General features: G+C 39.6%; 1 protein-coding gene across 5 annotated transcripts in view; it reads right to left on the reverse strand.

Annotated features, from left to right (window-relative positions):
• The window catches only part of SGMS2 (sphingomyelin synthase 2), a 57,449-nt gene that overhangs the window by 24,561 nt on the left and 9,397 nt on the right, over positions 1 to 23,491 (reverse strand). Inside the window, exon 1 of one of the 5 annotated variants that reach the window (XM_051789689.1) lies at positions 17,313 to 17,352. The exons of 1 other annotated variant lie outside the window; for it this stretch is intronic. The gene's annotated coding sequence lies outside the window, so the exon portion shown is untranslated. Of the gene's footprint in view, positions 1 to 12,298; positions 12,744 to 12,775; positions 12,800 to 16,688; positions 16,852 to 17,312; positions 17,353 to 23,491 lie in introns of those variants that run through there. 3 more of the 5 variants (XM_051789686.1, XM_051789690.1, XM_051789687.1) reach the window with 3 other exon arrangements.

The raw sequence follows: 23,491 nt of genomic DNA on the forward strand, positions 1-23,491 counted from the left end.
TCACATTTATGAGAAGATTCTAATATATTTCCTGCAGCAAAACCCCTCTTCCTAAAAGTTTACAGTGAGAGGACAGTAATTGCTTAAATCTGCAAGCATTTTACAATATTAGCAGTAATAAGAAATACATGCACAAGTTGCACAATCCAGAGAAAAGCTATTTTAGCTCTGAGGTATACTCAGAGGCTCGTACCTCATAACTCACATTTAAAGGAAGCCTGAAACAGACAGTAACCCTTGCAAAGCACACAACAGTAAAGAGACAACCATTAACTGTAATCCTCATCTAGTGATAGCAGAAAGACCCCACAGGAATTCTTAGGACAGGGTATATTTAAAACCGATTAGTATCATACTATAAGCTGGTTTCACATACCCCTCAGTTCAACTGGCACATTACAAGTTGTGACTCTCTACATAGCAGCAACGCTTACTATGTTCAGAGGCTCAAGCAATGAAAACATCCCCTTTCAGAAACACTAATATCTACCCACACCTTTGTCTCAGGGTATCCTGATCTAGTGTTGGCATAGAGGATAAACCATTGAAGTCTAGCACATTATAAACTGTCAAAACAGGTCAGGAAAGAATCACTGAATAACTTCTTTTCTCTTCCCCCTAAAAACTCAGATAGTTTTCAACTTGCTCAACTCTGATGTAGTTGCCCGGAAAGCTTTATGAATACTAGTTAAGAGGGATGATACAGACATCACACATCATTTATCGCTGACAGTGAACACATAGATTAATTAAAACTCATCATGAAACATGATCTGGTCCCTATTTCAGTCTTCTCCTCTACCTTCTTGCCACAACCACTGGTTTGCAAGCACACCCACCACCAAGCAGCAACAGCGTAAGGCTTTCATATCACAGTCAGCACACCCAATCAAACAGGGATGAGAATACACAGATCCCTCTTTCAAGCTGTTTGTTTACAGGCTCTGACACCCAAATCTACATCCAGCTCACACACTAGATGGTTCCCTCCCACTTTTTCCCCCCCTCGCACAGCTTTTGTTGCCACACTTTCATAACTAAAATCAGGTAAATTTAATTTTAACAACAAGAAGTTAAGACTACTGAGCAACTTTTGGCAAGTACCATGATCGGTCTACAGATGTTTACATTGAGGGTGAGAACAGCAAAGGAATCTTTATACATACTCTTCAAGCTTCCAGTTTGCAACAACCAAAATTATATCAAGCTTCCTATATGTAACTGGGTTTTTCACTGAAGTTCTATGCATCAACTTTAAGTACTACATAGTTAAAAAAAAAAAAAAGGGCATCACAACCTAAGCTTCCAGTGCAGTCCCATGGTCTTCCTTGAACTTGTTCAAGTATTCCATTAGCTCAAAATTTTCTATTAATAGAAGAAAATACTTTCCACATTATGCTGACAAGAAAAAACATTTCTTTTTTATATTATTTAATTTGTCAGGGAAGACACTGTTTAACTTTAAATACTAAACACTTAAGTACTATGCCCTTCAACACTTCCTTCTTCATTTTCATTTCTGCCACAGACTGACAAACAGAACACTCCTTTCCTTAGTATAATCACTCCTCCTGCCTGGCACACTATCTCCCCACAACACAGGGTATCATTGTTAAAAAAATTTTCCAAGAAGATGGTAACAGTGGGACAGTAGTAGAAAATAATTACAGTTATAATCCAAAATCTTTCTGTAATACCTCAGACATTTTGCTATCTCCATTTCAGCCTCGCCCTACAGATCAGAAAGAGAGGACAAGAATACTATTAATGTGGTTTTTACTGTCTCTTACAGAACTATTATTTACCTCAGAACTTAACTAAACAACATCTCCAGAATAATTCAAGCCTCTCTTCATTATTCCCTGCTAAACTACAGCCTTTGGTAAGAACAACCCTGTATTGAATACCACTGCAATAACGAAATTCCTTTATGCCAAGCCACTCATGACACTCAACATGGAGGCTTTCACCATTCATGCCAGTGCTTTAATTTATTTTCCTTCCCCTTCTCACCTAATTGTTTGAAAATTTTATCGCTTTCTTTAAAGCTTTTAAGAAGGATATGAAGATCCAAGTTAGTGAGAAAGGATTTAAAGAAGGAAGTTAGTGATGCTTGAATTCCCACTTACTATTTCTGCAAGAAAACAGCTGAGTACTATCTTCAGCATTACTCCTAAAAAGCCTTCATTAGATCCTTTCATTGTAACATCAGACAACTGCTTTGTAACACCTTATCCATTCACACACAGCATAACTAAAAGGGTTCAAATGAAATTAACAGTCTAATGACCAGCATTACATTGACCTTATCCTATCAACTGGTAAAACCCGGTGTGAAAGTACTGAGGTTGCTCTCAATCTAAATAGAATGATTTATATTACACTGCATCACATACCTCAGGTAGTACCTTCCACGCCATAAACTACCTTTTATGATCAAGGGAGGCTTCTAGTCCTCACTGAACCTGCTATCTTTAGAAGTATAGGAAAGCAAATGTTCACTCAAACCAATCAAGCTTGAACGTAAAGTGGAAATACAAGCTGGCCAATCAAACTGCCTGCTAAATGGCATTTATATCAGTTGCACGGCATGCTGCAGCTGAACACTGTTTATTTTCTGTTTATTTAAGTAACACTACTGTCATTAAATTTTGAGTCAAGAGTATTTCCACAGGAAAAAAAAAAACAACCACAAGCTAGAACCTAAGTCTAGTTCTGACCTTTGTGTTACAGTCCATGAAAAACCTGGGGAGGAAGAAAAGAACGTGTGATCAAACAAGATGTTTCAAAAAGGACATTCAGAAAAAAGTTATTTCCAAATATATTTAATAATTCTTGGTCACATTTTCTCGCAAGGTCCTAAGCTTATAATAATTTTAAAATAAGCTCTATTATAAAATAAAAAGCATTTTATAAAAATTATTCAAAAAGCATTTCATAGCATTCTTGTCTCATGTCCAGCAGACATCTATAGACACACTGATTTAGAAAGACAAAGCGAGGACATGAAGAGGTGTCATGTAGACTAGCTGAAATGTGGAAAGACAAGCAGATTCTATAAACTGTTCCCCAGTCAGAACTGCAGCTGACAAACCTGTTTCAGACAATAAAGTCAGTCCCATCTCTAGACTTACTGAGACCAGTGATGTTGTGAATGTGTGCTAAGTAACCATGGTGTACAGTAACTAGGTTGTGAATCAACTAATTCCACGTGATCAGTTACAAAAGTCTAAGAAGAGAACTAAGTGTTCAACTGGAAAAGAACAAAAGAAATTTATCTGAAGTCCCAGAGCAAATCTATTTTTTCCCCTTCCTAATACTTTAACTTTTTAAAAATTAAAAAAACTGTCTAAAAAAAGTCTTTATATCACAAGGAATGCAAAATGCTGTTCTACCATAAGATAAGCTATCAATTCTAATGCAATTTGTAAGACCTTCAGAAGCAGAATCTATGCCCTACAGCAACTGTATTATCCCTGAAACTTCTCAGATGAGCTCCATGTCTCATGCAAGTCAAAGAACACACAAGAAACAGGTTTTCTACACAGCAGTGTTAGCATTCCAGCAAAGACCAGTAAAAAGTCAGCCCCAAAATCAGGTCCAGCTCTGAGCAAATCTGATTACCTTTTAAGATAACGCACATTGTGAGCATAAGTATTAAATACTCAGATGTGTGGGTCATAAAAAGAAAAGAAGTACCACATTTTTTGAGTAAAGGCATTTGCCAAAGCCAAAAATGTTTCTTCCTACATTTCTAGGACAGCTTTACTAAAGTGTACACTCAAAGTTATGTATTCAACTCTGACAGTTCAATTCCAACAGAGTAACTACCCTAGTCTGAAAAGGATTCTGCTTTCCAAAGTTTTCTCATGCCTGACAGTAAGATTTATGAAACAGGTTTAGACAGAATTGACACCCATTCAACTCTGTTTCTATGCGACAACAGCATAAGCTGTGATCTCTTACTCTGCAAGGAATCAGTCAGGGCAGTCACCTGAAGCGTCCAGGATAAAAATTCACAGAAAAGTTTCTTAAGCATGTTCAGACATCAGAACACTGAATATTCATGCACACATATTGAGACACTTTCCAGGAGGAATCTGAGTTGCTACTAACCCTCAATATTTGAGCTAACGTGCAGACTTCATAGCAGGCAATTATAAAAAACCAAAACCAACAAACACCAAACAAAAAACCCTACCAAAACCAAACAAAAAACCAGGAATAGCTTACTATTCAGTTTAACTGTATATTTTCATCACAGATACAGAAGGCAGAATAACATAAGACAAGAGGGTGCTCATACACCTACAGACTTTCTCTAGTATACTGTCAGATAAGAGGTTACATGTTCTTTGATATGTACCAATGTGAAGATCTACTCAAAACACAGCTTGGTTAACTGCAAACATACCCCATGGGCAATCACTCTCTAGCTGCCTGGCTAAGAGGGAAACAGAGACATGAAAGTCCTCTCAGATGAGGCTAGACTTAAGTTACATCAGGCTATACATTAAACACTAGGCCAAAATTAATTAACTAGTTTTGGTGCCTTGACATCCACAGGAGGAAGGTCCTGTTGAGCTAAGGTATTGGTTAATTCATGGGTACATCAGGTCTACATGCCTTCAATTACCCACACAGATTTGCTTTGGGCAAAACATTTTGATATGTTCCCTCAGACTAAGTCCGGCATTTTACTCATAATGAGCTTATGTCAAAGATGGTGAGATTTAGCTGAGTAACAAGCAGCAGCCACTTCATAGTTCAAACAATGCCCAAGAAATTATAAACTAAGAGAGTGGAGAGGACTGTCTAGGTATGCATGCACTTCCAATTCACATGCCTCGAATTATGAAATGACAAAAAAAAAAAAGCAGAGGCTGCCTTTGTTTTTTAACTCAATCTATGAACGGCCCTAGACCTATTGAACTCATGAAAAGAGGAGGTGAAAGGTGTGGAACCAATGCTTTAGAACAGTCATAATAGTAACAAGACAAAAAAAGTCACCTTACATAACAATACATTTTCTGTCCCCTAAGAATGTCTTTTACTCCATTGAATCACACTATTACAAACAGACAACAACAAAAATGCTGTGTTCTGCAGTTTACAAGCTTTTTGATGAAAGGACAAAGGCTTGTTACCTGATTCTAGTTGAAAACACTATAGAATATCACTATAAATGCATGTGGCAGTACATTTTTCATGTTACATTCTCAGCAATGCACGACCAAATTATAAGCTATGTAGTATCAGTCTAACACCTGCACAGTAACACAAACTGTTAACATCAGAAGGAGCACTTTCATAATAGCAAGTGTCACGGAAGATTAATCAAGATAGTGGTTCTTTGGGCAAGTTATGGAGGCCTAAGTACAATATTCCTCTTTGTAGCCATTCTTGTAATTGCAATACAGACTACTTTGGTAAGAAAGAACTTTTTCTGCATGTTACACACAGTCAAACCTGGACTAAACTGTATTGCCCCCAACACATGCTCTAGAAAGGCTTGCAGTGCTAAAAGCTTTGTGTCTGATTCCACTACAACACGATGCAGACGGAGAACAGGAAGAAAGCATACATGCATGCACACTCAAAAAACGCTGTGGACAAGGTAGAACAACATGGTTCTAGTGTTTGTCCTTAATACAGCACCACGGAGCAGAGAGTTTCTGCTTTCCTGCCACTCTCCTCTGCCCTCCAGGCCTTTGAAGGGGAATAGTGTCCAATTTTAACTTCACTGAGCTCCTCAAATGTAAGAGAGCTAAAGAGTTTAGTCAAACCATATGATGTTTAATAGTTTATACTAAACTTTCTCCTAATCCAAATTAAGGAAAAAGGATAAAAAAGAAACCAAGCCAGAAACTGTTTATGGGAACATTCATTCTGCACAGTAAAACTAAGCCAGGCAGTTACTTATCTTGTTCAGACTGATCAGTGACTAGAAAGTTGTGTACACAACTTTCCTACAATCCGTAGAACTATGCTTTAAAAAAATCCCAAACACAAAGAAAAATACTTTTAGAGCAAGAAATGTACATACTTATATTTTTTTAGAGCTGAAATTTAGCCTAACTACTTGAGCTTTGCTATTTGACATGTATTGTGCCTTGTTCCATGGCTGGTCAGCATTCATCTTACTAAATTTAAAAGTCAGTACAAGTTCCTGAATTTTACCACAGAGATACATATTACTCCACCCTACTTTTACACAGTCCATTTGTTCCACACAGAAGAAATGACTACTTATCATAATACTTATGCCTGCTTGCACATATGAAAATAGCTAAGCTTTTTTTTTTTTAAGGCCTGCATAGAGGAAGCTAATGACCATGGTTACCACAAAACACACAAAAAAGGTCAACCAAAAAAACTATCCTCATTAGAAAGCACTCGCCATTCAGCTATATAGCAAGTGTAATACTCAGTTGCAGGGTGGTAAATATTGCTAAGATGATGAATTCTGAATAGCCTGAAAATTCAGGATACAGTCACTGCAGTGGACAGAAGTTTAAACCTGTAACACTCAACTCTTCAGTAAGTTGTCTTAATATTAGACTTCCAAATTCACTCTGGCACCTTGGAAGGAGCAATGCCTTTAATATTTCTTGCTTCAGAGCCAAACAGGATGCCACAGCCCTTCCTCTCAAGACTGAAGTCCATCATGAAAGTTAACATATTTCTAGGAAAACAAAAACACTGAAGAGTTGTTCTTTCTATTTTAGTGCATGAGCACTTTTAATAGTCAATAAAGGATTCAAACCATTTCAGTCAATGTTCTCTCTCACAGGACAGAAATAAACACAGCTTCACTTTGGAGGACCACCTATAGCTTTCTGGCACATGTTCCACATCAAGTGGAGTTGACTGGTTTTTTTTTTTTCCAGAATTTTAAAATCACTCCCCATATCTACGTGCAAAGTATACATATGCTTTCAAAACAATTTGCAAACAATTCTGTGAAAAGCACAGCAGACTGAGCATCTGCACTTCAGTAACTGCAGCTTAAGGAAGTGTATTAAATGGACCTTGTTACTTATTAAGTAGAACCAAGTTTTGGCCTCTGCAAGACTAAGGTGGTATGCCAGAAGAAAGGAATGAACTCTTGTCAAGTCACACTCAACATACAAAACCTGAGTGAAATCAAATGAAGACAAGCTCATAGTTCTGAGACTGCCACTGTAAAGAAGTCTTACATTGCATTCTTACAAGTTAGTACAGTATTATGAAGACAGGAAAAGACACAGGCTTTGGTAGGACTTTTGCAGGCTCCAAATACATAGGAGCCAAAAGTAACACGAGTAAACTTTTTAAGCTACAACATATTGATAGTTTATATACACTCCTGAAGTAGGTAAGTAACCAGAAAAACTAATAGTATGAACTAAAGTAGAATCATAACAATTAATTTCTCTCAGTATTACACAAAAAAAACCCCAGACCAAAACATAACAAAGTGCTTTCAGAATTTCAGTTGAAATGCTTTTGGTTCTTTACTGAAATTGTAATACATAAATTTGAACCAGAACAGCTGACAGAGGATGAAACAGAATCCTACATTGTGTTGTTTTAGCACTGTTAAGACAGTTACACAGCATTCCAGCTTTTAAAATGTCCTTTTGAGGCAATGGCACTGATGGGAACAGTTTGTTTCAATATAATCTGTGTTCAGTATCAAATCAAGACAGGGCAGTGGTATTTGGCACCCTTATAGAGCATCCACAGGCAGCAAGTGCTGTTTCCATTTACAAGGTTGATGTGGGGGGAAGTTAAAAAAAAAAAAGCAGTAATTACTGTAGATGTGTACTAGAACCATCAACAAGCTATAGGATTATATTGTGCCCCTCCAGATGGAATACAGAATTAATGACTATGAGGCACAACCTTCTCTACTGCTGCAGCTTCTCTCCAGCAAATTATGTCACCTAAATAAGGAGTCTGTCTCATTATTTCTGATTTAGCAGTAACTCAGAATCTTAAATGGAGCATACAGAATTGAATTCAGTTTCTTGGATAAGACATAAGCATATCATGGCTGGAACTGGAAAAAAGTCTGGAGACTGTCTTCTTATTTAGATCTGCTCCACTAACCAGCACTAGAGGGAACATAAGCAGGAACTTGGGTGTGTGCATAAGTAAACATTTTGTCACTGTTATGTACATTTCACATGACTGAAACTAATTGAGAGAAGTCATTCAGCACTCATCACACAACAGTTTGAGATCTTAGGAGGCTAAGCAGATCACAAACTCTAAAAAGAGAAAAATTAAGAAATGCAAACATATTTTAACACGAAAAAACAAGCACTGAAAGCAGGTGACTTCTTAATAAAGGACTTTTACAGATGCAAGTGTTCTACTAAAGCTATATTGGGGAAGTAACATGCCAAACCACTTGTAATAGTCCTTCAGTAAAGGAAAACCTTTTGCTTAGGGCTCTAAGATAGGTCTTACAAGACTCAGGTTCTAGACAGGCTCTGCCAGAGGCTTGTTCTTTGAGGCTGGACAGATTTTTGCACTCTAATAGGGTTAAACTCCCATTTATTTTATAGTTTACTGAAATTTTTAAAAGAAAAACAACTACATTCAAGTTCTAGTATTAGAGGTATGAACATCACTGATCTATGAACAAGCCAAAAAAACCCAAAACCCCACACCTCGCTCTTCTGTAAGTTACACTCTACATAGGCAAACTCCAGTAAGTTTTGCTAAAGCTCACAGTGACACTTTGTTATCAGAACTTTCATAAAAACAAAAACTGAATAAACATACTAATTTTGGATTTTTTTTACTAATATGGATTTAATCCGTATTAGCACTTAAAACTTCACCCTTGCAACTTCTCAAAACATTCAGTGCTGCACCCAAGAGGGTCAGCATTTCCTCAAGGAAGAATAGGTGTAAAACCCCTGATCTACTTTGCATCGGAAACCACACGCACACAAAACCATTGCAAAGCTTAGTGTCAAGCTTACTGCATTGCACAGGATTCTAGTACGATTCAGCCTAAGGAAATCTCAATATATAAAGAAAAAAAAAACCAGAAGACTACAGTAGGAAGCAGGACGAGATGAACTCTAAAAGCCAGGAACAGGAAAACATTGCAACATGCGGCTGCAAAGCTCAGACTCTGGAATCCTCACGGGTCCATTGACAGCAGCAACTTCAATTTTGTTTAGGAACTATAAAGAATAAGAGGGATGTCGTTGCAATTTGTACACAGCAGTTGCAAGTTAACCTGCATCAACTGGGGAGGGTAAATGACAACAAGACACCTGCTTTCTCATTCAGATACCTTTAAATGCACAGGATGTTCTCCCATTCTAGGGTTACACATCTGAGAAACTATTTTATCTGCAAAATTATATAATTGAATATGTGCTTTTTTACTATAAAATTCCCTTGTCAGAATGAAGTCAAGTTTTCCTAGGTAATCATGCTCCAGAATTATTTGTTTGAGGTTCTAGACCTGAACACTATTTCAATAAGAGCCATTATGATTAACTCAACAGCTTCAGATACTCAGACAAACTATTTCTTCACCTGTAAAACAGACTAGACCTCAGTATATTTTTTTATGCCATCAGATTAAACAAGAGGACCCACTTACCACACAGTGAGGCAGGAAGTTTTACTCAGCAACTACAAGGATGTCCTGAAGGCACAGCAGTATTACAGATACTATATATATATATGTTAGCTAAATGGGTAAGTAACAGGTTTTCCTAAAGCTGATTTAGTTTTAGTACACAGTTTGGTCCTATTAAAATTCCTATCAACAGCTATAAAGTAGACTTCCAAAACTATAATGGTAAGTACTTTATTCTTTGTATTACCCATATCCCTACAAGATCTATTCTGGAGAAGAAAAACAGTGATAACTTAAACAGGGATCCTTGTAAAGGACAGACTTGCGGTTATTAATGTTCTGGAGGTTCACTAGAACAGTCGGGTTTCAGTATAGTTAAGAAATATCTTTCAAACAAAGCCTATTCTGGACAAGACAGAGCTATCTGTGTTACATAAAACTTTTCCATTAGCAGCTCTTAAGCTCTTCAGAATCTGCTGGGACAGTGGTGCCTGGATGCCTGACGTTCTTAGTGTCCGCAGCATCTTTGGGGACAGTGGTGTCGATGGTACAAACAATCCTCCCAGCAGAGAGAGATCTCTGAAGACAGTGGACCTAGTGTTACATTAATCTTCCCAGCATCTGTTTGGACTCCTACAATACCATATCCATACTAAATAATATGTCACAGCATCTGTATTGTCTACTCCCCACAAATAGTATCCAATAACATTGTAGGCCAACAGCCCATCAAAATTAGGGAAAAAGGACAAACAGAAGATATATGCAATTTTATTACAAATATCTGTATCTTCAAAGTCCATTTCTATACCAGAACACTTAACTGTAATGAGCCATTTCTTCAAAAACCTTCTTTCACATTTTCTGGTCCTTAAGAAAGACTACTCATTTTTTAAATCCATCACTTGTTTCGATACTTATTTTTTTAATATTTTAAAAAAATCAATACATTACTTTTCAGTCTTCATACCTTTATTTGGCATACTAATACATTATAAATAAAGAACTCTGGTATTCAGAATTAAAAATACTTGAGATTATGTCTCTTATTCAGCTCTCCCATATACAGGCAGGTATGTATGTGAGTTGAGGTTTTTTAACTTGATAAGGAAATACGAAGTTTGTCACAATACTGCATCCCTTATATAATACTTCTGATGTCTACTTAAAACATTAAGTTTGGAATTAATTTTTCTTAAAATATTACAATCACAACACACGATGCAGAAAAATAGATGCTTATCAATATGCCAACCATGGCTCAATATTTAAAACTCAGGAGTAGAGTAATTCTGAATTAGTCAATCTAATTAGATTACCAACCCAAGAGTTCAAAAAAATAATACATCTTTGCTCTCCAAGTTCTCATCCCTCCACTGTATAAGTTCACTTCAAGGACAGCACAGAAATCAACCTCATTAGGGGCCTTCATCTGCCATGCTATTGTTGTCCCCTTAGATTTTCACCTAAAGTTTCTCCCCACCAGCACTTTGATTTGTCCAAATACTCTTTAAGACTGCACATAGTACACAAGGTACACTTGCATATTTTTCTGAAGGACAGAGACAAGGATATGTTTTTCAGTAAAATGTGATAATCTATGCCTGATTTTGGAGAAACAATCTAAATGGAAAAACATATGGAAGCAAGCCTATTGACTTTTCTAGTAAATTAAGCCCTAGATCATTTAAGTTAGGGTAAGTAAAGAGTTACTAGATTCACAAAGAAAAACATATCTAAGGCTATGCAGTCTCAAAAATCGTGCCAGGTCAAATAATAATACACCTAACCAACTACATGAAATATAGTGAAAAAAAGAAAACTGGTTTGGGGCAAACCATTTAATAAACATGACTTAAAGTGAAGCTTGCCAAAACTCCTCTAAGGCCTGGTATCTCAGACAGAGTATCATGCACCTGCTCAGTTTATGCTAATACATCTATGGAACTATTCACTTGTATAATTGTGTATAAATTAACAGCTGTCAAGTGGTTTGCGGACAGACAAATGTTTGATTTTTCTAAGGTCTTCAAATGAAATAAAAGTTTAGAAATGGATTAAACCAGACAACACCTAGTCTACACATTGTATCCTATATTATCTTGCTAGAAGATTATGCATTAACTATTTTCCACAAGGATTTTGAGCCAGAAACCATGCAACGTTAACAGAAACGTACTCTGCCATTAAGTCAAGAAGTTTAGTTTAGCTGCACTTCAGGAAGTTTAAGACTGGTTTCAATGGAGCAGACATTCAACAAGGAAAAAAAAACCAAATATACAGCAAAACACCTTTATAATACCATTATGATCCTTATAATAATACTTTATCTTCCTGAGCTGAAATCACACATTTTGAAGTCCTCTCCCGTCCAGCTAGGTATCTACGTGGTATGCACATATCACCCATATCAAGAACATACAATTTTATAGCAAACTAAGTATGTTCTGTAAATTAAATATTTGCAAGAGAAATCAAAACAGCAGGTGTCCTCCCTAGTTAGAGGGGCCTCTTCAGGACTAAAAATAAGACCATTTTACTTGTACAACAGACATAACTCTAGAAACAGAAGAAACCGCAAGTATACGATTGCTACTCCCAGTCTCTATCCAGTTCACAAGTGGAAGTCTTCTGTGAAAACAGTTCTCCAAGAGCGTACCTGTGGTATGCCACGCTTTTAATCCACCTGTGCCGTTCCCAACTTACCTACTCAGCTTGCACTGCTGGCAGTTCCTCCTCCAAAGGCAGATGGAAGTCTTTTTTGGAGCCTCAGGGCTCTCAGGTTTGGGCTTTGCAGTTCCTTATGGTCAGACACTCCCACCACTGAGGTAGCAGCACACAGAAGCAGCTAGAAAGTTTGCCACAATCTCTACCTTCCCCTGCAATTCGCTCCTCTCCCAACCTCAGCCTCTTCTCCCTCCTGGCGAAAGGGACCGGCTTTAAGGGCGTCAGCGGAGGCGACACTTCTCGGAAAGGTTTCCTGCCTCAGCAGAGCCGCTGCTGGACGCGCTCCCCCCCTGGAGGGCGGCTCCGGGCCGGGGGGTGCCGGGGGCAGCGCTGGCTCGGGGCTGCTGCGGCCGCCGCCGTGTTTACCACGAACCTCATGCTCGCCGCGGTGCTCCCTGACATCATTCATTCTGTTACACGCACGCCCGCCCACTCCATTTCCAAACACTGACTCACCCCGGCGCTCCCGCCGCCGCCGCAGCTGAGGGGCAGGGCCGGGCGAACCGGCCGGACCTCTGCCGAGCCCCCGCCCGCCGAACGAGGTGCCGGCGCGGCCCCGCCCGCGCGCTCCGGCCCCCCCGCCCCGCGCCTCTGCGCGCGCGCGCCGCCCGCCGCCCCCGCCCGGCGGTGCCGCCCCCGCCCGGGGACGTGAGGGCTCCGCGGGGGCTCCGCGGGGCGGAGGGGCCGCCGCACCCCCGGCCGGGCGTCCCCTGCCCAGGTCCCCTCTGCCGTGCCCACGGCCGCCTGCTCCTGCCAAACCACGCATGGCTCCCCGGGGGGCGGCTGAGCCCCGCCGCCGCCGGGCAAGGGCCGGGTTATCTCGCAAACCGGGACACCGACACCTGCGCTGCCCCCCTAAAACGCTGGTTAGAGAGGAACAGCGCCCGTCCCCGCAGCCAGCCCGGCGGCAGGTGCGGGGGGCCGCCCCCGCAGCCAGGCCAGAGCCCAGCGCCGCCGCAGGGACGGGCTTCCCGGCTTGGCCGGGGGATTTGATTCCCCGAACTCGGGGCTCACATGACGGATGACTGTCGTCGGAACCCCCTGCTTCTCACGGGTTTCGCCCTCGTCTGTGGACTTGGCTTTCCTCTGGGTTTTGTTTGGATTTTTTTGCGAGTGTCTTTTTTATTGTTTGTTTTTTTTGGAGCATTTTTGGGGGGGAGGGGGAGGATTGGAGGAGTATTTTTCTCCCCTCCTTTTTTGTTTTCAAAAGAGTTCCCCCATCATTACGTAGCAGCCAGATTTTGTTGGGAGTATTTCCAGTGTAACAAACACGTGATTGGCGGGGGAAGGGAGGAAGGGAGGGGGAAGAGGGTGTCAACTCATCTGCACTGAAACTCGCTGTGGCCGATACACACCTGCCCTGCCGTACAGTGACCCGGCTGCAGCGCCGAGCGGGCGCACGGCAGAGCGGCGGCCCGGTACGCAGCCCTGGATTCGAGGAAAGCACCTGACCCTCTGTTCGTCACACCCCTGGAAAGCCCCCTTCACCCAGCTATTGGCTATTCTGCTTGGGTTGCTCGCACTTTGTTTTTTTCCACAAAAGCCTGGGGGAAGGGAAGGGGGAATCTGCTTTATTCCAGCACAGGGTGGAAAAATTTTCTGCACTCTCAGAGTTCTGTGGGACAGGGAAACTACCCTAATCCAAACAGCAACAGGCAGAGCACTGGTACAGACAGGATGCCAGGATTTCTAAGTTTTATCTTCTGCAGGCTTAATGCAAACAGTCTGTTATAACCAGATAAACAATTCAGCTAGGCTACTGCTGTTCCTGTTGCTAGGTAAATGCACAAACACACCTGTAGTGCTGAATCCAAGTCTGTTGGAACCTCACGGTGCTCTTTACTGCCACCGTGATCACCCACCACCACCCTCCAGTTCTCATAGCTGGGTCCTTTAAAATGAAATCCAGAAAAGCCATAGGGGTACCATGGGCAGGGAAGGGTCCTTGCTTTCATCTGCTTACGAAGACATTTACATATTGCGTACACTTAATCACATGCAAGCTCCTGTAGAATTGTGTCTCACTTCAAAGTATTATACAGAGAAGATAAAACCTGACAGAATAACAGTTCAAGAGCAGAAATAGTAGGAGAGTTAAAAAAAAAAAAAATCTACAGGCAAATATACATATAGGTATAGCAAAGGCTAAACAGAGGCCCCCCTATTTTTCTACATTAAAAACAGCCATTTAAGGGAGGTTAAAAGGAAAGACAAGAAACTTTAGTGGCACTTTTCCAAATTATTTAGTTACAAAAGTAATCTGAAACACTGCCTTTACTTTAAATATTATTCCCACTGCATTTGAGCAAAAAAAAAAATAGCAGTACATGAGTTCGCTCTGTTCAAGGCTACACTTCACACACCCAGCCTTTAAGCCTGTCATTGCAGATGACCTGTTGAAGAGTAGAACTTGGTCACAGAGCTCCTGTTGAGCTCAGAGGTGCATCTGTGAGGAGCAGCTTGCAGGAGAGGGTCTTCAACTAATCTGCTAACTACTGTTTGCAAGTCCTGCAGAACAACAAACTTTTGAAAGCAAGTGACGTATTTGTGAAGTCACAAAACTTGTCAGAGGAATTAGCTGCACATCTCTTTTCCTTAAACTAGATTAACTTCACAAGAACGTTTTCAGACAGAAATTATAAGAGAGAACATAAGATTTGCAAAATAACAACTTATTTTATGAGGAAAAAAACCTCTCCTGTGCATATATAATTCCATGGGGAGATTAACATACAAGCCACAATCCCCCTACCTCCCAGGGAGGCAGATGGGAGGGAGAGAGTACAGAAGTGAGTTTTGAGGGGGAAAAAAATTACTGTTCCTTTCAGTTGGAACAAACCCAGTATCTTTTTCATTACTGTTTACTTTTCCCCCCTTTCATGAGATCAGCAGGGATATTATTGGAAACAGTAATTCTATAAACGAACACAGCCAGCCTGTGCATTAAAATTCTGACTATCTCCAAAGAGACACCCAGGCAGTTCTCAAAAGCAGCTACCATCAGAATCCTGCTTAGTTCTACCATGGGAGAACTGAAGCTGCAAGATGGGGTTTGCTGGGGGGAGGAAACAAGAACCATATAGAAATTTCTAGTTCAAGCTGACTTTACAGTTTATGGACAGAATAAACAGTGGTACAAAAAAAAAAAAAGCCTATTTGTGTAGCCAAGCCATATCAGACATCTGTGCAGAAATGTGATAGGGAAAAACATGTACTTGTGCTCAGCCTGAGTAGTTTCAGAACTAATTAATTGTTCTGAAGTACACATGTTCTAAGGAGCTCACATGTATTTGTAGCCTTCATTGCAGCTGTTAAAGGCAGATGAAAACATATATAGGTATTTTGTACTTAAGTGTACCATACACACCCATAATTATAGTCCCTCATAATTCTTCCTTCCTTTTTCCCAAGTAGCATATAGATCAGAGCAATCCTGCAAACTATTTCTGTTCAGGTCTAACATATTCTGCACCCTGGTTCTCACAGCAGCTCTATTATATCTTCAAAGGTGCTAGTTGATACTCCTACCTTGAAACAGATGAAGTAACTCCAAAATGATTTATTATTCCCATCCAATTATGAAAGAATAAAACACACTGAAGCCCAATGTTGGTAGAATATTAAATCATAAGGAGATTTTTCATCAGCATACACTTGCTAAATATTTAACACCACCTAACAAAAAGAAATTCTACAATTTTGGAATTAAATGCATTTCAGCAATGACGTGAATTCTAGGTCTCCAGATTATTATTTCAATCATTCATTAGTTCTCTTTCTTCACCAAGGGTTTTAGAACAGGATCAAAAAAACTTACCTTGTAAAATCACAATTAATATCACTATGTTTTGGCAACCGAACAAGTAGATGAAAAGATAAGCCACAAAAGAAATTGTAAGACGAGTTTTTCCATCACTACTTCATAAGCACCAGCTCCAAAGTACACAGTACTGCCCTACTACTGCCCCCTACTACTAAGGGCCTTAAGAAACACCTTTATAAGTCATCACAGCTAGCCCAAGCACTGATTCAGCTGCTCAGATAGCAAGCCTACTCCAACAAGCCAATAGAAGCTGAAACCAAGTAAGCATTTAAAAAAACCCAAACAAACACAAACACCAAAAGAAGCCTACTACTTCCTATAAAGCACGAAGCTGCCAAGACAAGCACTGCCATACTAAGCACACAAACTTCTTTTAGCGTTACCACGTTGTATGAAGAACCCACGAGCAAAGAAACCTTAGTGAAGCTCACTTAGCTCAACCCAGCCCAGCCCAACCCAACCCAGCCCAGCCTAACCGAGCCCACCTCAATCCCCAGGAGGAAAAGCTCCGAGAGCAAAGGCTGCCCCGCGGGCTGCCCGAGTTACCTGCGGCCTCCAGCGCTCCTGGCCCTGCCCTGCTGCCCGACTGCCGAGGCACTACTGCCGCCCGCCCTTCCCAAGCTTTCAAAGGAGGCGGGAAGCAGCGCCAGGCCAATGGCAGCGGGAGCCGGCCCAGGGAGCCGCCCCGCAGGTGCCCGGCCGGGCTCGGGAGGGAGCGGGCGCAGCTGATCCCGCTGCCGCTCTGAGCGGCGTCCTGCTTGGCGCGGCCCGAGGCAGCTCCCGAGGGCAGAGCCTTCCTCCAGCCACTCTCTTCCCACTTAAGAGACTTACAAACCTGTGATTATTGTCTCCCGTTTGTCTAACCTTGGTGCTCTATACAGTTTACATTCCTCAAAAGTTGCTGTATTAGCTGTTTTCATAATCAGCAGCTAGGCAGAGATACTAAGTTTTTCAAACTATTTTTCCAAAGGCTTATGTAGTATTGAGAATGTCTCTGCATAGTGTCAGGAAAAAACAAAAAACAAAACAACCTGAAGCTTTGTGGAATTATACTCCCTGCTAAAGCTCATGAGAATACCGAATTTAGACTACAGAGATTTTTTTTGTTTTGTTTTAACAAAGCAGTAAGTTAAAACAAACTTTCTACTTTCCCCTCAATATTTCACTTACATAAGCAGAAAAAGCTGCATCACAGTTATCCTATTTTTTCCTTTAGATACTATTGTGAGATCATAGAATCGTAGAATGGTTTGGGTTGGAAGGGAACCTTGAAGATCATCCAGTTCCGACCTCCCTGCTGTGGGCAGGGACACCTTCAAATAGAATGGGTTGCTCAGGCCCCATCCAACCTGGCCTTGAACACTTCCAGGGATGGGGCATCCACAACTGCCCTGGGCAACCTGTCAGTGCCTCACCACCCTCATAGTAAAGAATTTTTTCCTAATATAATTAGAAACAAGATGGGGTGGAGAGGGTCTGTTTGCTTGTTTGATTTTGGTAATTCTTTTAATATTCAAACTATCTGGAATCAGACACACTTCAGAAGCTGTGAAATAAGAGATCTGGTTCAGTTTCTTTAAACCAGTTTCTCTTATGAGTGAAGCCAAAAATTGATTTTCTATCTAAAAATATATGCATCCAGAATCACTGCCTCTGGCTTCAGAGCACTTTCTAGACACAACAACGGCACATGAATTAAATGCTTTTCTTGTATGAAACGAGGCTTCAGAAGAAATAGCAAGAGTACAAGTCCTTACTTGACAGAGGGTGTAGGGAGGAAACGGGAGATCGGGGAACAATAAAAATAAATTCTGGTTTACTGTCTCTATATGGAAGCAAGGTGATTCTAGGAAACTGCCTCAAGCAGAAGTACAGGAAATATTCTCAACCTTTTTAGGAAAAGAGGTAACATTTTTGGAAACAACTAGATGATCAGAAGAATGATGCCAGACAGCTAAAAAGGCTTATTAAGGCTTTTCTGTAACATCATAAGGATTTCTGGATATGACATTAAATGCATGAAAATTGAGAGAAGACTTCTGTGCTGTAACAATTGTCACAAAGTCAACTGACAGGTGAATTGGCCCATTTTCTTTGATACTCAGCCTTATCTACTATATCTTCTCTTCATGCTCCTGAATAGTTTTCCTCTCTCACTTCTCTGATTCCATCTTTCCCACATAGCTTCCTTTTAATTTCTTGGCCTTAGGACTTTTCTGCAGCAGGCCTGTGTTCTGAAGCAGAATAGTTGGACTAAACCTGTGACTGCTAGACAATGTCCTCTTCAACAAAAAGTTTATAGGGCTTTTCCCCAGTAAAGCAAAACAAAGACTCCTAAATTTTAATAAAACTAGCAGTAGCTGAACAGGAGTTGCTAGATGATCTCTGTTTGTCTCTACATGCCTCTGCTTTTTCTATGAAGCAGAATTTTATCTTATTCAGCTGGGAGAGGAGAAAAAAATAGAAGGAAAAGGAAGTAAGACTGGAACGCAAATGAGCAATACAAAACTGCTAAGATTTACCCCTCCTTATTGAAGTTTATGAGCAATATAATTTTTATCTCATTATCTTACATTTTAGGATTCTATTACTATGAAGACTTTTTTTTAGCAAAATTATTTTTAAACCTAAGCAGTTGACACAATTGCATGAGGGAGAGTTGGCCTACTTAAAAAAAAAAAAAAGTGACTGCTGTTATCATCTGAGTGTAAATTCAGTATGAAACATATGGACAGATCTATCATACTAGGGTAACCTCCTGTCTAATCTGCTGATCTGGCTCTGGTAGCAGGCAGTGCAAGAAGCTTCAGAAGAGGCACAATGGTAATATCAATAAAAGCTGGGTAAAGGACAGAAAGGAGTAAAGGATCCTTCTATTCTAGCTGCTTATCTACTTACCCTTCCAAATTAGAATCATAGAATTGTTAAAGTTGGAAAAGACCTTTAAGACCATCAAGTCCAACCATTTACCTAGCACCACCACCATGTTCACCACTAAACCATGTTCTCAAGTGCCACATCCACACATTTTTTGAACACTTACAGAGATAGCGACTCCACCACTTCCCTGGGCAATCTGTTCCAAGGCTTTACAACCCTTTTCATGAATTTTTTGTCCCTAATATCTAATCTAAACCTCCTCTTGTGCAACTCGAGGCCATTTCCTTTTGTTTTCTTTCTGCATAGCATAACAGGAGGTGCATTTTCTCCTTTTAAATAAACAGACCAGCAACCAACAAGTAAGTTTTAATGGAGTTATACACTGAACACCAGAAAATTGCTGCTTTTGGTATTTTTTTTATTTGTATGTTCTGATACTCCTCTGTTAAGTAAGATCTTAATACAATCCCATTCCCATTTCTCCCCAAGTTTAAAAAAGTTTGAGGGAAACTACAGAAGGTATACAAAATAGTCTCAAATGAAATTTTGCTATGACTTTGTCCAGGACTGTAGAATAAGGTCTGTGAAATGGCTAAAGACATTCTGACAGATATCCTTCAAGTAAGTGAATGAGCCATGAACCTCCAAGATAAAGAAGCAAAAGACAGAGCTGACTCATATATCAGTTCTGAATTTCAAATATGACATGCTTCTTTTGATATTCTCTGCATTAGCAGGACTTTAACACGTCTTCTTTTTCACAGGACTCAAAAGATAAATGAGTTTGGTAAAAAGATGCATGTCACCTTTTGTTCCACTATATTTGAAATGTATTCACAGTAGTTTTGGGCTTATTCTTATATGGGAGCAAAATGCCTTGGTGCTACTTATTAAAGTCATGGCCAAATGATTTAGTGCAAAGGCCACAATTGAGAAAATGTTGTTTAGTGGATGATTTTTTAGACTGAAAAGCATAAATCTTTATTGCAATTTCTATGTATCGTCACACAGATATGATTAGATGGCTTCTAATGGCATGAAGTCAAAGTAAAGGGATCAAGGTATTGTTATGTCCTGCCAAATGCACATTTACCATCATAAAAATATGTTCTAGAGTGGCTTTTCCTTTGATTCATATTTTCAAATTGATTTGGAAGAGGATGCAGAATGGGTGAGTCATAATACAGGGAAAAGGGCTCTTCCTATAATCCTCTGAGAAAAATGTTCTCAAGTCTCTAGCTTGAGAAGAGGTGCAGATTTCAGAACAGATGAGGAGGCTAACAGCTTTCCATGAAATGTCTCAATGGAAAACACAATAGCATAATCTTGACTTTAGGTACTACAAGTTTATATGTGGCAGACCAATGAGATGTCTTCATTGTTAAGAGTCTAGATTCTTGTTCTGCTCTTATAAATAAACCACGGGGAGTTGTAAATATAGATATCTCCAAGGTTGCACAGACTAGGAGAAGCAAGAGAAATTAAGATGGAAATGGAAGTGTATTCTGCAATCTGAAGTTGATAGGAAACTTCTATCTAGTAGGAATATAATTGATACTCATTAATTATGCACTGAACTAATTTGGCATTCTGCCAATTCAGGGATAGGCATAAAAAGTATAAAAGTATTAAAAATTTACAGTGGAATAGGCTTTGAAGAAGGAACTATACTGACACCAGAAATATGAGGATCCTTATCTTCCTTTCAGAGTACGAAGAAAAGCAAAGCAGATATCATACTCTGACTGGAGAGTAGTTCTCCCTTCTGACTCAGGAGTAACTGAGTGACTTGTGGAAATGCTGCTGATCATATAACTACTATGAGAAAGCACTGGCATCCACAGCCCTGATGATTATACTGCAAGTAAGTTACTGATGTAATGTAATTAATGAAAAAAAAATAAAATTAACACATTTCCCTGAACCAAAAGCAGACTTTGTTGATCCTCCCACAGAAATAATTCCAGGCAAGCATTTTTCTAGTCCATCTGAAAAATTTGCAGTACCCATGGTCTTTTCTAAGGCAAAAGAAAAAAAAAAAGAACAAAAAAACCTGATGCAAATATCCAGTATGGACTCTCACTCAAATCTCTTATTTCCACTCTGCTTGATACTTGCATTTTCTAAACATCATTTTATAACTTTGTTAATTTCTTCACAAAAATGTTGAGGGAAGGGCTAATGAGAATACCAGAAAAATACTGCAACACAGAGAACTATGCCATAGTAAGCAATCACGGCTAAACTAGATATTGTAGCCACTGGGAGTTAGTTAATTAGCACCTTCTTCTTCACCTTTCTTCTAGGGCCTGGGACACACGACAGATAGGGATGGCACAATCCACATTGAAAAAGTATTTTCACATCACCTAACACTCATAAGTAATGATTCTATGTTATAAGTCTATGTAATGATTCCTGAAGATTTCATGCTGCATTGATTATGCAAGTTAAACATTGTAATTAGAGGTACTGAGGTTTTTTTAATCTATTTTTAAAACCTATTGTTACTGAATTCAAAATACCATTCTTTGCATCTTAAGGAGTTGTTGTTTTGCTGTCACGTGGAGACAAGGAGAAGGACAAACTAGAAACTGTCCCTCATATATGTGTCCTTATTTGTGATTCTGACTCCTGTCACAGAGGGAAAGAAGGGGAAATTGGATTTTTAGAGTAGGCACGGGATATCTCCTGCAGCAAAAAATATAAGATCTGGAATGTAAGGTGGAATACAAGTGTCTTATATTCCTTACATCTCTGGAATCATGGGGATTAGCAGCCTTTGGCTGAAAGATCATGATCTAGCTTCCACTGGGCATCCCAAGAGCAGAAGAAGAACTGGAACCAGTGGCCAGTGTCAGTCATTTCCATTCCACTTTTTTCCTATACATCACTACAGTCCACATGCTGATGATAGCAGGTTTATGATCATGCAGTCTTTTATGCAGACATCAGCTCCTGGGATGATTTTTGCTTCCTGCAAATTTCTCTTAAAACAGTTGCAATACTTAATGGTCACTTGTAGAATTACATTTTAGTTCTTATAATGGATTTGTGGAAACAACTTTCTAGCATAGCAAAGGTTTTATGCCACTGTCCTTTAAAAAAATGTCAGGCAGACTAGGGCACAAATGGGATGAATGCAAATATTGCTGACTGCAAATGCTCAAAGAAGCTTAAAGGAAAACTGTGCCATGTTCATTGATTTTCATTTCAGCAGAGGGGACTACAATTTGCCTACATTTGCTCTACTTACCTAAATTTTCCTTGAGACTATCAGAGCTACATCTCATTTTCTGTCCTAAACTCTTAAGCAGTGCTTCACACTGCCTGTTAAAAAGTTGTCACATTCAGCACCAGAGTTAGCTGCAAATTGAATCAGAGACTTCATCAGCCAGGAATAGACCTCTTGTGAACCCACTCCTTAAAGTTGGGTTAACACCCAATTCAGGCCAGACTGCCCAGACCTTTGTTCATCTGGGTCTTGAAAACCTCTGAGACCCCACAGACTCTCTGGAAAACCTGCACCAATACTTAAGTATCGTCATACTGAAATATGTTTTCTTTACATCTAGCTGGAACATCCTTTCCCAATTTCTGATTGCTGTTTCTCATTCTCTTTTCTTGTCCCTCTGTAGAGAGCCTGGCATCAGACTTTTGGTAGGTAACTTCCTCGAGCATTGGAAGGCTGCTGCTAGGTCTTCACTAGGGCTTTTCTTCTGACAAATTTATTATCTGCTTTAATAGATCTTCTGCTAAATCTGTAAAGTGTTTAGGGAGGTATTGGATTAACAGTTTTGGTGTTAATGGAAGTTCATTAAGTTCTGCAGGTCACTGATAAAATCCTTGAAATTCTACTAGATTTCTATCACAGAATCTTCTGAACTGGAAGGGACCCACAAGGATGGAGTCCAACTCTTAAGTGAATGGCCCATACAGGGGACTGAAACTGTGACCTTGGCATTACTAATACCAAGTTTTAACTAACTATATTATAAAGCATTGAGAAAAATGTTTGTGGACTTAACATTTTTAAGAAAAATCCAACATTTTTAAGAGAAATGAAGAATCACGTTTTATTTCAGTCCTTAGGCACCAAGTAAGTGGTGGGTTATAATCATCAGCAATTTTTGGATCTAGAAAGAAGTTTTCAAAATAAAATTGATAAAACCCTATATCACTTTTTCTGTATGCTAGGATAATGTGAAAAAGGTTGAGAACAACAACAATTTCTCTTCTGCAGGATTTAAAATGACTACTTAAATTTTCTTAAGAATAGAAGCTGTAGTATGAGAATAATGGTCATAAATATTTCATTTTCATACTGACTATTCAGTTATAAAAAACTTTAATTCTTACTGACGGTAGAATCCAAGACAGTCATGAATTGCCAAACTCAAATTCTTGAGGGATATATAAAGTGACTGCTTCTCTTCTGCCTAAATTTACTATAACTTCCTTATTCATTC

The sequence above is a fragment of the Manacus candei genome, unplaced genomic scaffold, assembly GCF_025592945.1.
Source record: "Manacus candei isolate 608988 ecotype Guabito, Panama unplaced genomic scaffold, ASM2559294v1 h1tg000028l, whole genome shotgun sequence".
NCBI classification, from domain to species: domain Eukaryota; kingdom Metazoa; phylum Chordata; class Aves; order Passeriformes; family Pipridae; genus Manacus; species Manacus candei.